Genomic DNA, 12,904 nt, shown 5'->3' on the forward strand with positions numbered 1-12,904 from the left:
ACAATTGGGTTTTTGTCTTTGTATATTCAGTTTTATGTGTCCTCTGTGGAGCCTGAATACAAGTCCTTCATCAGATATATGATTTGTAATCATCCTCTCTCAATGGGTGGCTTATCTTTTCATTTTCTTAATGGTATCTTTTTGGAGCACAAAAATTTTTAACTTTAATGGAACCAAATTAAATGTTATAATTATATTTAATACACAGAAAGAAAGAAGGATCATGTTTTTGATTTTTTTATCTATAAATTCTTTGCCTACCCCAAGGCCACAAATATTTTCTTCTATGTATTCTTCTAGAGATTTTGTGGTTTTAGCTCTATGGTCCATTTCATACTACTTTTTTTAGAGATGGGGTTTTTCTCAGTTACCCAGGCTGAATACAGTGGCACGATCATAGCTTTATGCAGCCTCAAACTCCTGGGCTCAAGTGAGCATTCCACTCCAGCCTCCCTCACCTGGGATTACCGGTGCACATCACTATTCCAGCTCTTTTTTTTTTTTTTTTAAAGAGATGAGGTTTGCTGTGTTGCCTAAAGTGCAGTGGGTATTCAAAGGCATGAATATAGTGCACTGTAGCCTCGGACTGACAGGCTCAAGCAATTCTCCTGCCTCACCCTTCCAAGTCGCAGGGACCAAGTACAGATACAGGCCATGGTACCTGACTTTGTATTACTCATGTATATAGGAATTTATTACTTGTCAACAGTTTCATTTTATACCACTCTGCTCATTTCTACAAGTGCCTTTGAATATATCTTTGGGAAAATTCTGAAGATCTGAAGACATGTAGAAGTAGGGTCTTGGGGTGAGAGGATTGGGGTGGTTTTTTGGTTGTTTTTTGTTTGCTTGTTTGTTTTTAGTATATCTAACCTATTTGAAAACTATATCCCACCTTTTGGCTAATATTTAAATTTACTTTTTAAAATAGCTACCTATTAATAGAACATATTTTTCTTTCCGAGTACATTAAATTCCAAAGAGCTCCAGAAGCCCTCTGAAGCTTGTAAATAAAAAAATTAAGCAAAGTAGTCTTTTGGGCCACTGTCCTAGACAAAGCATATCCAAGTAAATTGTTAAGAAGAAACTAATGATTATCATGTGAGTGTTTGACTTCAAAGGTATTACATCTGAACCTATGATTAACTATTGCTTAACATTCTCTTTTTTAAAATAGAATGCAATATTTAGTGATTCAGGAAAATTGATCACAGTAATGCACTGATTTTTTTAAAAGTCCGGACAATTCTGATTTTAAAAATACTCAAAGAAGTATAAATGTTTGTTGAGAATTGTACATCAGCACTGTGAGTACTCCTGACAGGTCATTTTTAGAAATGAGGTTTTTATCTGCAATAAATGCAACCACAGACATGACTGAAAGATGGTCCATGTCAGCATCTCCGTGTCAATGAAGTGAGAGCTTTTCTGAAAATGAAACGTCCTTCTTTTAGAACTCTGGAATCCTAAACTACAGACATTTCAGGAACTATTTTGGCTGGAAAAGATATGAGCAATTTTTTTTCTTTTTTGTAATTTTTATTACAGTGGGATTGGTTTTTTATTTCTAACAGTTTGACAAGAGCTAATTACAATGCGCTCATCTGTTTTGTGGACTAATTTGAGCCATTGGGCATCAACGCCGCAGACACGCAGCAGCCTTGCAAATGATACGCATGCTTCCCCTGCTCCAAGAATTTGTACTTGCTATAAAAGAAAACAGATTTGGACAGCCCTGAAAAAGTCGGGTTTGGTTTGAAGAAAACATTTCAGAATTACATTAGAGCTGGCCTACAAGTGAACTAAAAATACCTGCTCATCTCAGTGGTCTTGGCCCAGGGCCTTTCCTTTACTGTAAAAGTCAGGCTGTCTGAACAGTTGGAGTTCGGCTTGCTCGCTGTCTAAACCAGTGTTCTCTGATAACTTCTGTTACCATTGAAACAGAAGCCCCGTTGCATTTAAGAGGATGTTTAGAGGTCTGGAAAATAGCCAGGAGATATGTATGCTTAGTGCTCAAACCTTCAGGCTTCCTGTGCAGTGACTAGACCACTCGGCTCTGGTAGGACTGGGAGGGAGACGCTCATCAGCAAACATTACGCAGCAAGGGTGGAAGATGGAGCACAGGGAAGAAGCCTGTTAAAATCCGCCTCAGATGATTATTTGAATTGCAAAGAGAAATGTTCAGACATAGCTAGAGCTGCTAAACATAACTCTTGAAGTTTTTCCAGAACAGAGGGATTGGGGGAATGAGACCAGTGAAGGAGAAAATTAGAAAATTATAAGACAGAATGGGAGATGAGGTTTCAGAAGCTGGTAAACGATGGCTAAAATACATGATATTATGAGGTCTTAAATCTATTTATGAGGGTGAAGATTTAAAAACACGCTTTCTGACTTGCACTGTGTGATTGTAAGGTTGAAATGAAGACGTTACATCCAGACAAAGAGTAATCAACAGTAACTACAAGGTTCTGTCAGGGAGGATCAAAGAGAAAGGCCACAAATCTGCAGCCTGGGAAAGATCTCCGTGATGAGCTGGAGAAGTCTGAGTGAAGTCATCTGAGTGGAAATTAGTCAGAATGGTGCCTCAGCTCCCAAATCTTGGTAGAGGGCAACATTCTGCACATCAGCATCAGTTAAAAAAATAAAAAAGAATTACCATAATTGATTATCTGCTGTTGTAAAGGCATTCCTGTTCGGTGTGTTAGAACCAGAAATATAAACACTGAGGTGCTAATTTTTAAAGTAACTTGCGTCACAGCCTTCCCTAACATGTGTTTGGCTTGTTAGTAGCTGGGTATCCTATTTGTTGGCACAGTACAGGGAACAGAGGGAGTTTCCCCCCATGAGCAACTTGCAATGCCAGCTGTTGCCCTAAATATTGTACCTGTTCATGGTGGAGATATCTTTAAAGCCAGATTTCAAGCATAGGGTAAATTTTACTTTTTTTGTACATCAGCAAACATTGTTATAAGATTTGTCTGGATACAGCATTTACAGCCACTAAAATGGCACTGATCAAAAACTTATTTCAAAAATAATAATGATAACAGGTTGGTTTCTTTAAAAGTTTTAAAACTAACTGTTTAATAAGCTTTAATAAATCTTGACAGTATTTCTAAAGACTTAGAACATATATAGAAATGGTAAATTTGTATAAAAATATCCTCAAATGAAAGATCACATTCAATCCAACAATTTTGCTAAATAATAGTTTACGAACTTGACAGACAGGAAAGGACACAAGAACACTGTTTCATGCCTGGGATTTTGTAGAAAAGATGCCTTTTTCATTGGCCCTGGAGGCATAAAAATAGAACAACTAAAACAAAATTGAAATCACCATTAAAATACTTATTTTTTCTTACTTAGAAAATAACTAAAGCATGGACTGTTCTTTACCTCCACAAGTAAGATAGTCCCCGGGTCCTTTCAGAAAGAGTTGGACCATGGAACAGTAGGACACTAGAGAAAGGCAAGCTTTAAAGAGTTCCTGGCCTAACTCACTCTTCAATGTTTCTTTAATACAGTCCTCGAGTCTTTTTTACAGTGATTGTTACTTGATTCTAGCAACCTCTTCTGGCACATAATACCAGTTCCTCTTGATTACCCATATTTGATCACTTGATAAAACAATGATTACAAGTTGATATGTTATCTGCAAGAATGTCTTTTCATGGAGCCTGATTTTGAATGAGCCAAACTTCCATAAGTGATAAATCTGTTACAATTAAACCAGTCGCTGTGTTTGACACCATGGTAAGCATCACAAACTATGAGATAAAGGACCAAAATTCCTGATGAAAGGGACCTCCAAGAATCAGCATTCTCCAGGCTTCTATAAGCCTCCACCTCTTTCATTCTACATCCAAACTTTAGTAACATTAAACGCACAACACCGCAGGGATTCCTTATCAGTTATTCCTGCACAGTTGATGTGATGCCTCAAGCTGGACAGACTCTGGGCTTTACAATTTGGAGTTGTCAGTGTTCTCAAAGCAAAGCCAGTGCCTTTCATCTCTGACTTTGATAAAATTGACTTGTATGACTTGTAAGCTGGGGAAAAAAAGCCACTTAAATAAATAAATAACTTCCTAGCCATCAGGATGGTAGGTTCTAGTGATATAATATCTCCGTCAAGGAAAGTCGTGTGCATAATGCTGTGATTAGTTGATGGGGCCGCCTCTGAGGTTGTGTGGGCCCAGTTTGCTGGGGAGACTCTTCAGGAGGTGTTTCTGGGGGCTGTATGTGGCACATCTTCAAATAAATCCTATCTAGTTGCCACTCTTCCTGCTTTAAAGATGGAGTCAAGCTATGTTTTTCAAAAAAGTGTTGATAAAGTAAGATTGTTGACATGAAGTTTCAGTTAGCAACTTCAAAAATCCAGTGTACAATTTCACAAAAGAATGAATCAGAACTTTCCAATGTGTATTTATTAGCATAACTCTGAATAAACAATTTTTTCAGTATCTTTAAGTCAATAAATAAGTGTGTTTAAAACCACATTGGAAAGCCTATCACTGTGCTAGGGATTAATTATGCCCACTCTGCCTAGCTTCTCTCCCTTGCTTAATAGAGGTGGTGCAAAAAGCTTTGCTGGAACCAACTTTGCTGGAAATAAAGACCTTAGAACAGGAGGCTACACCATCTGGCTATTTAAATCAAAGCAAACCCAGAAGCCTAGGTTCTGAGGACTCTGAAGATGTGGTAGAGCCTGGCAGTTCAAGTGAGAGGAAATTGGCATGGGGGTCACCCCCAGTTCTTTAGGCACACTTTTTAGAAAGATTAAACTTTAGTAGAGAGAATATCGTGCAAATGCTTCTAAGTACAGTTTTTCTCTCTGCTGCTGACTTACTCAAATCCATAAGTCATGATTCATGCCATCAGCTAGGAAATAGACCTGGCCTTTTCCTGTGTATATGGGTGTGCGCATATAAAATATGCGTAAATAATATATACATAGAGTTTTTTATTTCTAAGTTTATTGTGCCATGTTCTATTGTGTATGTGAGAAACAAGCCATGTTTCTACAGAGGTGTGCTGGAGGCTGCCACACGGTGACGAGTGACTCACACCCCAGCCCCACCACTAAAGGCTGGTGTCTCCCTCCTCCCACCCTAGTCATTGTGACAACTAAAAACATCCCTGTATTTCAGAATGTGCCCTGGGGAAGGGAAGCAGAAGCTCAGCACCTAAATGTTTAAAAGTTCACCTTTTTTCCTTCCTTTCCTTAATTCTTTTCTTGTGCCATAAAGCATTGAAGGTGGCAGTCACTGGTACTGATCCCCAAATAGGCCCTTCAGTGGCTTCGGACTATACTCTTCAATCAAGGTTTTAAGACAAGAATTTTACCTCCTTGGCTTCAGACTATATTCTTCAATCAAGGTTTTAAGACAAGAATTTTACCTCCTTGGCAAATCCTGATGGCTTTTTCAAAAGAAAAACAGCATATTTTAGGTCCACTTTACATTTTATAGTTTTCTTCTTTAAGGCCATTATTGATAGAGGTGAAGTCGTTTCTTATTAAGCATTCATCACCATTACCAGTTTTTATATATTACCCTAAGCACCTTGAAGTTTTTTTTTTTTTCAAGCGTTGCCTAGTTTCTCAGAAAACATATCCTATGTGTTTATTATCTTTCTAATTTGAGGCCTCTCTTATATCAGAACATTCTCATACCAAATGTTCTCTGCTAGGATCAAAAAAAAGTCTTTCTGGATGAACTCTTATAAGCATTCATACTTCTACTTTCTACACATCTATTCATTCTATTCTACCTGAAATAGATATTGTCGAATGATGAAACAAACAGGAAAACATTAGGGGGTGAAAGTTGGGTGAAAATGGGTTAATCCTGTGAAAGCTTAAGTGTAAATGTGTGTTAAGTTTAAGAAAAAAATAAATTAAAATTAGGAAGGAAAAGGATTTTCTGAAAGAACTGTGAAATAACTAATTGTTTTGTAGGAGATGGCCTTTCCATGTAGGCAGAAAATTTTTTCTCTCCTTCTTTCTGAAGAGACAGTCAAATAGAGAATCTCATCTCTTAATTAGAAAGAAAAATACTCATCAAACACATCTCATCACTGGAGAGCTAATGATCCACAGCTGTTAGTCTGAAAGGGCAGGCTTTCTTCCTGAACAGTAGGAAGTGTTAATCATTTTGGATGAGATTTCTTTTTGAAATATACTGTAGTTTGCAAAAGAATAGGATATTCAATATTCCAACTTAAATGATTTTTTGAAGTGGGCTCCCTAGGGGTGCTGTCGTGTGTGGCTCTGAGGGATCATTGAAGTGGCATCTTCCGTGCACTTCAGTGATGGCACCAATTGATGGGCTGATGTGAATGGCCCAGTCCTGCCCGGGACTCTTAAAACCCGAGGCTCAAAGAAACAAAAATCATGTACCTCTTATACTGCCTAAGAAATGGCATTGCTATAAAAATCTTAAAATTTTGAATCACTCTCTCTACTTAACAGAATTTGCCTTTAATATGAGTGAAAAGCCTTGCCCCCACCTTCACTAGCACCTCAGCAGACAGAATTTTTTTGTTTGTTTATTTAATCTTCGTGTGAAATAGTAAGGCTTTTTTGTCTGTAAAAGTAATTGGCTCATTTAGTTTCCAGTCTACGTCTTTACAGCCACCTTGCTAACCGCTTCTAAACATTTGGGACAGAACAAAACTCCGCTTAGTAGATATCTTATGAATAGCCAACTTTTGATGATTCAGAATTGTGCGAGGTGGTGAGAAAAGAAAGAATGAAATGGGCTCCACAACCCTCATTTCCACCTTAGTCTTTGACCTCTTTCCCATACCAAACCTTACCACAACACCAAACAAGTAACATTTCCCTTTCTCTGTACTGACGTAAAAGTAGTTGTCCCGAACAAAGGGAAAGACAAGAAATACAGAAAAAGCTGCAATCCCTAAACCATGCTACCTTCAAGGCATCAACATTCATTCTAAAATTCTTCACCTCAGAGCCAGTGGAGCTTTTTGGGAGAAGCCCCTGGATTAGGAATAAGATGCCTTTGTTCTGCCACTCCTTAGACAAGCCTCCCAGTCCCCAGCCTCCACTTCCTCATTTGTGAAGGCCTTCCAGGATGTTCTTCTTAAAGTTCAGTCTATGCAATATAAGACATTTCTTAGGACAAATTAACTTGTTTACTTTTCAGTACATTAAAACTTTTTTTAAAAACCCATTCTGAAGCTCAATGGTTAGGGTGCCAGCCATGTACACTGAGGCTGGCAGGTTTGAACCCAGCCTGGGCCAGCTAAACAACAAAAAAATAGCTGGGCATTGTGGCAGGTGCCTGTAGCCCCAACTACTTGGGAGGCTGAGGCGAGAGAATTGCTTAAGCCCAAGAGTTTGAGGTTGCTGTGAGCTGTGACACCACAGTACTCTACTAAGGGCGACATAGTAACACTCTGTCTCAAAAAACCCCCCAACATTCTGAATATTTATGATTAAAATTTAGAATGCTTTTAATGCCTGACCCAAATAAATACTAAAGGATTACATTTTATGATGTTGATGCTAATATCATAGCAAGATAATATTAATTTAAACAAAAGGTATTTAGACTTAAAAATGAAAAAAGATTATGAATAGAAATTGACACTCATAAAACTAGTTCAGAACAAGCTTTTTTATATATAACAGGGGGATGAGGTTGCTAAAACTTGTTAATATTTTTAAACTAAATTGTATTAACTAACTCGAGTTCACCTAATCTCCAATGTATGTTAATGCCACTTATTAGTAATGAGTGTCTGTAAAATTCTATAATTTTTTGTTTTGAGTATTAGTAAAAAATGTTAACAGCAAACCCCTTCCTAACATTTATGATTGTTAAGGCAACAGCCTCCTCTGTCCTCGGCCACACACTGATCACTCCAAGGAACAACACCCGTCTTCTATAACTGCTTACCTTGGAGTATGAGTTTGTAAAGTCTGTGTAATATTTTTAGAAATAATTTTAAACTTAAAAAGCATTAAACTGGTGGTGCCCATAGCTCAGTGGGTAGGGCTGTGGCCACATACACTGAGGCTGGTGGGTTTGAACCCAACCCAGGCCAGCTAAAAAACACCATTGACAACTGCAACAAAAAAATAGCCAGGCATTGTGGAGGATGCCTGTAGTCCCAGCTACTTGGGAGGCTGAGGCAAGAGAATTGCTTAAGCCCAAGAGTTGGAGGTTGCTGTGAGCTGTAAAACCACAGCATTCTACTGAGGGCAACATAGTGAGACTCTGTCTCAATTAAAAAAAAAAAAAAGCATTAAACTGATAATATAGCACTTTGTGATGAACCATTTTCACATGTATTACATCACCTGCTTCCCACAGCCAACTTGTAAAATAGGCTGATATTCCCATTTCCGTTTTATAGGTGATAATTAAAAGAAAAGAGGATAAGTGACTTGACCTATGATGTTCAAATAGCAGAAACAGAGCTGAGGCCTCAGGCTTCTGTGCAGGCCGTATTTTACCACACCACATTGTCTCCTTGGAGAGAGAATAGTGTGTCCTTCAGTTTTTGCTGTATCACAAATGACTCACCATTAGTAGCTCAATGCAAGTTCAATTTATTTAGTAATGATTCTGTGGGTGAGCAGCTGTATGAGGCTGGGCATTTCTCTGCTCAGCTGGGCTTGCTCAGGCATCTGGTCAGTTTGGGAGCTTTGCTCTTGGTACTGTCTGACTTTTAGCCAGCATGACGAAGGCAGCGACGCAACATGTTTTTAAGCCGCTATTTCCATCCTACCTGTTACTCTACCCTTGACCAGACTAAGTCATATTCCCAACCTCTTTGTCAACATGGGCAGGTATGACACAGGGAGATGTCAAAAAATTGGGGTCATTACTGCATCCAATCACCATAAACTAAAAAAAAAATACTGAAAGTGGCCCTGATTTCATCCTCTCTCTGACTCCAGTCAGTCTGCCTTCTCTAATAGCTCTTAGCCTTGAAACAGTCCTTAGCAATACATTCGAGGTGGTACAGGAAAGGTGATGAGCTGCAGCAAAGGTCAGGAAACGCACATGTAGTGTGAACCAATCCATCCTGCTCGCTACATGCAACACCTCATGCTTGTGGAGCATTTTATAGGTGCTGAGCGTTGGGCTGATTTCCTTTCAAATACGCAAAGTAAATTGTATGATTTCCACTTTTCAGATGACAAAACTAATAGAAATCTAATGACTTGCCCACGGTCACACAGCCAGTGACCTTCTCTTTCCTTTGTACATGGAAGGTATAAGGAGGGTCCCATGCTGAGGGACTACTTTGTGAGGGTCCCATGCTGGTTGACAATTTAAGGCCCGCTGACAGAGAGCTTCTCACATCCAGGATAACTCGTAAAACACTCAATGTCCTTTTCCTAATAGAGGAAGCTGTGCGTACTTACTACCATTCAACTGACGCCCCATGAAGTTCTTTTGGTACGTAATTTTAATTGCAAACCACAATAGTCATCTAGTGATTTTTTTAAAAAAGAAAACCACATAATTCTTGAAATAATGTTAGTCTCTAATGAGCAGAGGTAACTAATGCAGAGCTAGATGCTTTGTTTGGAATGGGGACATGGATTTGACGAAAGCAAAATACAGGTAGTCTCGGCTTTCCTATTAAAACTGGCAGGTGGGGACAGTATGGGGCGAGGCAGAGACTGGGCGACCTAGAGCGAGAGAAGAAGCTGAGCACAGGGTGCGGCTGCGATGGAGCTGAAGGTGCTGACGCTGCAGCAGACGCGGCACCAAAACATGCTGAAGTCCTCAGGTCCTCTTGTCATGGTCCACGCAGGCCGAGAGCAGCCCAGCAGCAGGAGTCACGACAAAGGCTGCCCATCTCGTGGTTGACAGCTGTGCTCTGCGAATGTGTCAGGGAGTTCTTTTTAATCCTTGACTTCTTTCTGCATTCCATTGTAACCCTTCATCACATCTCCCTTCCCCAAGGACAGATCCTGCATCTCCCTTCCTGGGCTCTCCCTTCCTGCCCTGGTGACACTGAGGCCTCAGAGGATCAATCTTAGCAGGACGACGAGGGGCGGGGCTTTGTGTGGAACAAATGAGCTAACAAACCCCTGTTCCCTTCAAGGGCTCTCTTTATTAGAGGACCCTCGCCAGCTAACGGGAATTAGAATCATCACCAATACTGTAGTGAAGGATTACTTTTTTTTCTTAGTGATTCTTAGCAATCTGAGCCCAGAGACCATTAGTTCTACTTTTGAACACCCAGTGCTTCCTAGCACATAGTAGGTGTTCAATAAATACATTTGATTGTCAATCTGTATTCATGTTCCTTTTTTTTAATGTGTTGAAATTTTCATTTAGGTGTTAAGAAAGAAATGTTTTTACATTTAGACTTTATTCAAAGCTCTCTTATTTGTTTATTTTTTCAAAAGGTGCTTTCAACAGTTGGAGCTCCCACCTCAATTGCCCCAGTATTAGATTCTTAAAGAGCAGACAACAGGAGAGGGGATGGTCTTTCCATCTCCAGGATCCCTAAACCAATCTTGTTTCCTCCTTAGTCTCTCTCTTACATCTTTCCTCAGCTTGTATTTTAGGGCCAAGGTTGACAGTACACATCAATGCCATAGGTGTTCATGAGAAGTGCTGTGGCAGCTCTGTGCGCTGTGTTTTAGGAACGTCATTGATGTATTGATTTGGATGTGGCTAGAGGAAAATGTCTACAATGGGGAAGTGCCCAGAAATCATACCTTGTAAGTGGTACTTGAAGCAATTGGTGATGTCAAACCTAGAGAGGAAAGTAGTGTAATAGATGTCTTGATTACCTGCAGCATCAGCGTCTAACAAGTTTTTCTGTGTAATGCCTGGCCTATAACTAACACTAATACATGGACATTACAAATAATTTTTATTTTGGATAATACCAGGACTCTAACACCAATGAGTGGACATTATAAGGGAAAGTATATCTGCTCAATAGGTTGAAAATGGTTACAATCAGTTGTATTTAGCAATGGAATAATCTGAATCTCATCCATGAAGCCAGAACACATTGGGTCAAATGAACGCCTTCAGAAAAAGCAGACACGTCAGAGGGGTCAAGAGGACAGACTGGTCAGACCATAATACGCATTTGCTATCCCCAAGCACCACTCCAGGCTCTGGGGTGAAACAGTGAACAAAAAGAGAAAAATCGCTCCCCTTCAGGAGCTTATTATATTCTAGAGACTGCCTAAATGTTCCAGAGTAACGTGTAAAGCATTAATGCGTATAGACTAATTAAGCAGATCATAACCAAAAGCAGTGTCCCTTTTACATGGATTGATGGCTGTCAAAGTTACCTTCATTCGCTTCCTGAAACAACTATCTTTATAACAATGCATTTTAATAATCATAACCACCAATTATAATCTATATCATCTTTATATATATTGTATATGTTTTGAAAATAAAATGAAAGTGTTTTCTTTTTCTGGAAATCTTCCTTCTTTTCTAGTAGAAAAAAGCAAAGATAAGGCTCATGTTTCATGCTTTGCAATATTTGGAGTTTTTCTTATTCGGGAACTTGAATCTATAGTTGTTATGTAATTCTGTCCAAAATTTTATTTTTAGTTTATTAACTATTAGTTAGGCTTTGTGGTGTCCATTTGGGTTATAAATATCAAAGAATTCAATAAAATATGTGTTTTTGAAAATTGAATGTCACATTTAGAAAAAAGGTGGTACAGTAACGTCATGACATTGTTCTACATGTTAGAGAAGGGGTGTTACAGGTGATCAAGTTCATGAGCCTCCCTCAAGATGTGGAAACACTGGGCAGGTGACTTCCTGCAGTTCCAAACCTGGGTCACCTGGCCCTCAGGCCGGGGGACTTTGTCTAGCACTCCACGTGGCTTAGTTTTCTCTGTCTATGAATAGGCTATAGGCTAGACCAAGACTTATTAAAAAGACTGCAAATGGACCATGCTGCTTTGCCTGACTTGAGTATCCTTAGGGTATATCACCAAATCCCCCAACCTCCCAAAGGCAAGATATTTGTGTTATCCCAATCATGTGCCTGAAATTCCCAGTTATGCTATGGGTCAGCTAAATCTTAGCAGTTAGAGGACTTTCTAGCTTTCAATATTAGAATTTGTGTTACCTAAGAACCTTAGTCAATAATTAGGTATCTTTCTGAGTTTTGTTCAGTATCAATGACATTTACACAATAATAGTTTTTGGCTTTGCACAGTTACTGGGGCCCAAGCAATGTGTCAATAATGAACACACTTTATTGATTCCATTCTCACACCTGTCGATAGACACTGCTATTATCCCCATTGTAGAGGAAGAAATTAAAGAGAGGACAAATGAGTTGCTGAAAGGTTATACACCTAGTTAGTGTTAGAATCAGGAGTATGTAGAACTGAGCTCTTAAACGCCCTTCGCTGAACATTACCTTAATTTGACAGCAGGAGCCACAGATCCAGAGAATTTAGATGATCTGTCCGGCATTGCAAGAGTCTGGTAGGGGGCGGGAGTGAGTCACACCTTACAGCTGATGTTGTGTGTTGTTTTACAATGTGAATGCTCTTAGAATTGCTCCATCTGCCACCCTGAGTTCTTAATCTAACATTTGTCTTATAATGAAAAAGTTTATATACTTAGAGAAGTAGATTGTGTTAGAAAAAAGATACAAAGAGGCATTTTAAAATGTACTTTCACAAAATTTCCCTTTAATAGCTGTTTAATTTCTATGGTAATGCTGAGTGTCCAGCTGACCTTTCTTCTTACACTGTTGGTAGCCATGTTTTTTCCACAATGTGAAATCTTTGGGGCTCCCTGGTATAGACCTACTATTTTTATCTACCTCCTATACCTGTTATATTTTGTTGTCTATGTGAGTTTTTTTAAGTCCCTTTATTAAGTAGTGATTCGTTTTTGTTATTAGCAAG

General features: G+C 39.0%; 1 protein-coding gene across 11 annotated transcripts in view; it reads left to right on the plus strand.

Annotated features, from left to right (window-relative positions):
* The window catches only part of MCTP1 (multiple C2 and transmembrane domain containing 1), a 621,784-nt gene that overhangs the window by 488,437 nt on the left and 120,443 nt on the right, over positions 1 to 12,904 (plus strand). The window lies entirely within an intron of this gene.

Source organism: Nycticebus coucang, chromosome 1 (assembly GCF_027406575.1).
Source record: "Nycticebus coucang isolate mNycCou1 chromosome 1, mNycCou1.pri, whole genome shotgun sequence".
In the NCBI taxonomy this organism is placed as follows: Eukaryota; Metazoa; Chordata; class Mammalia; order Primates; family Lorisidae; genus Nycticebus; species Nycticebus coucang.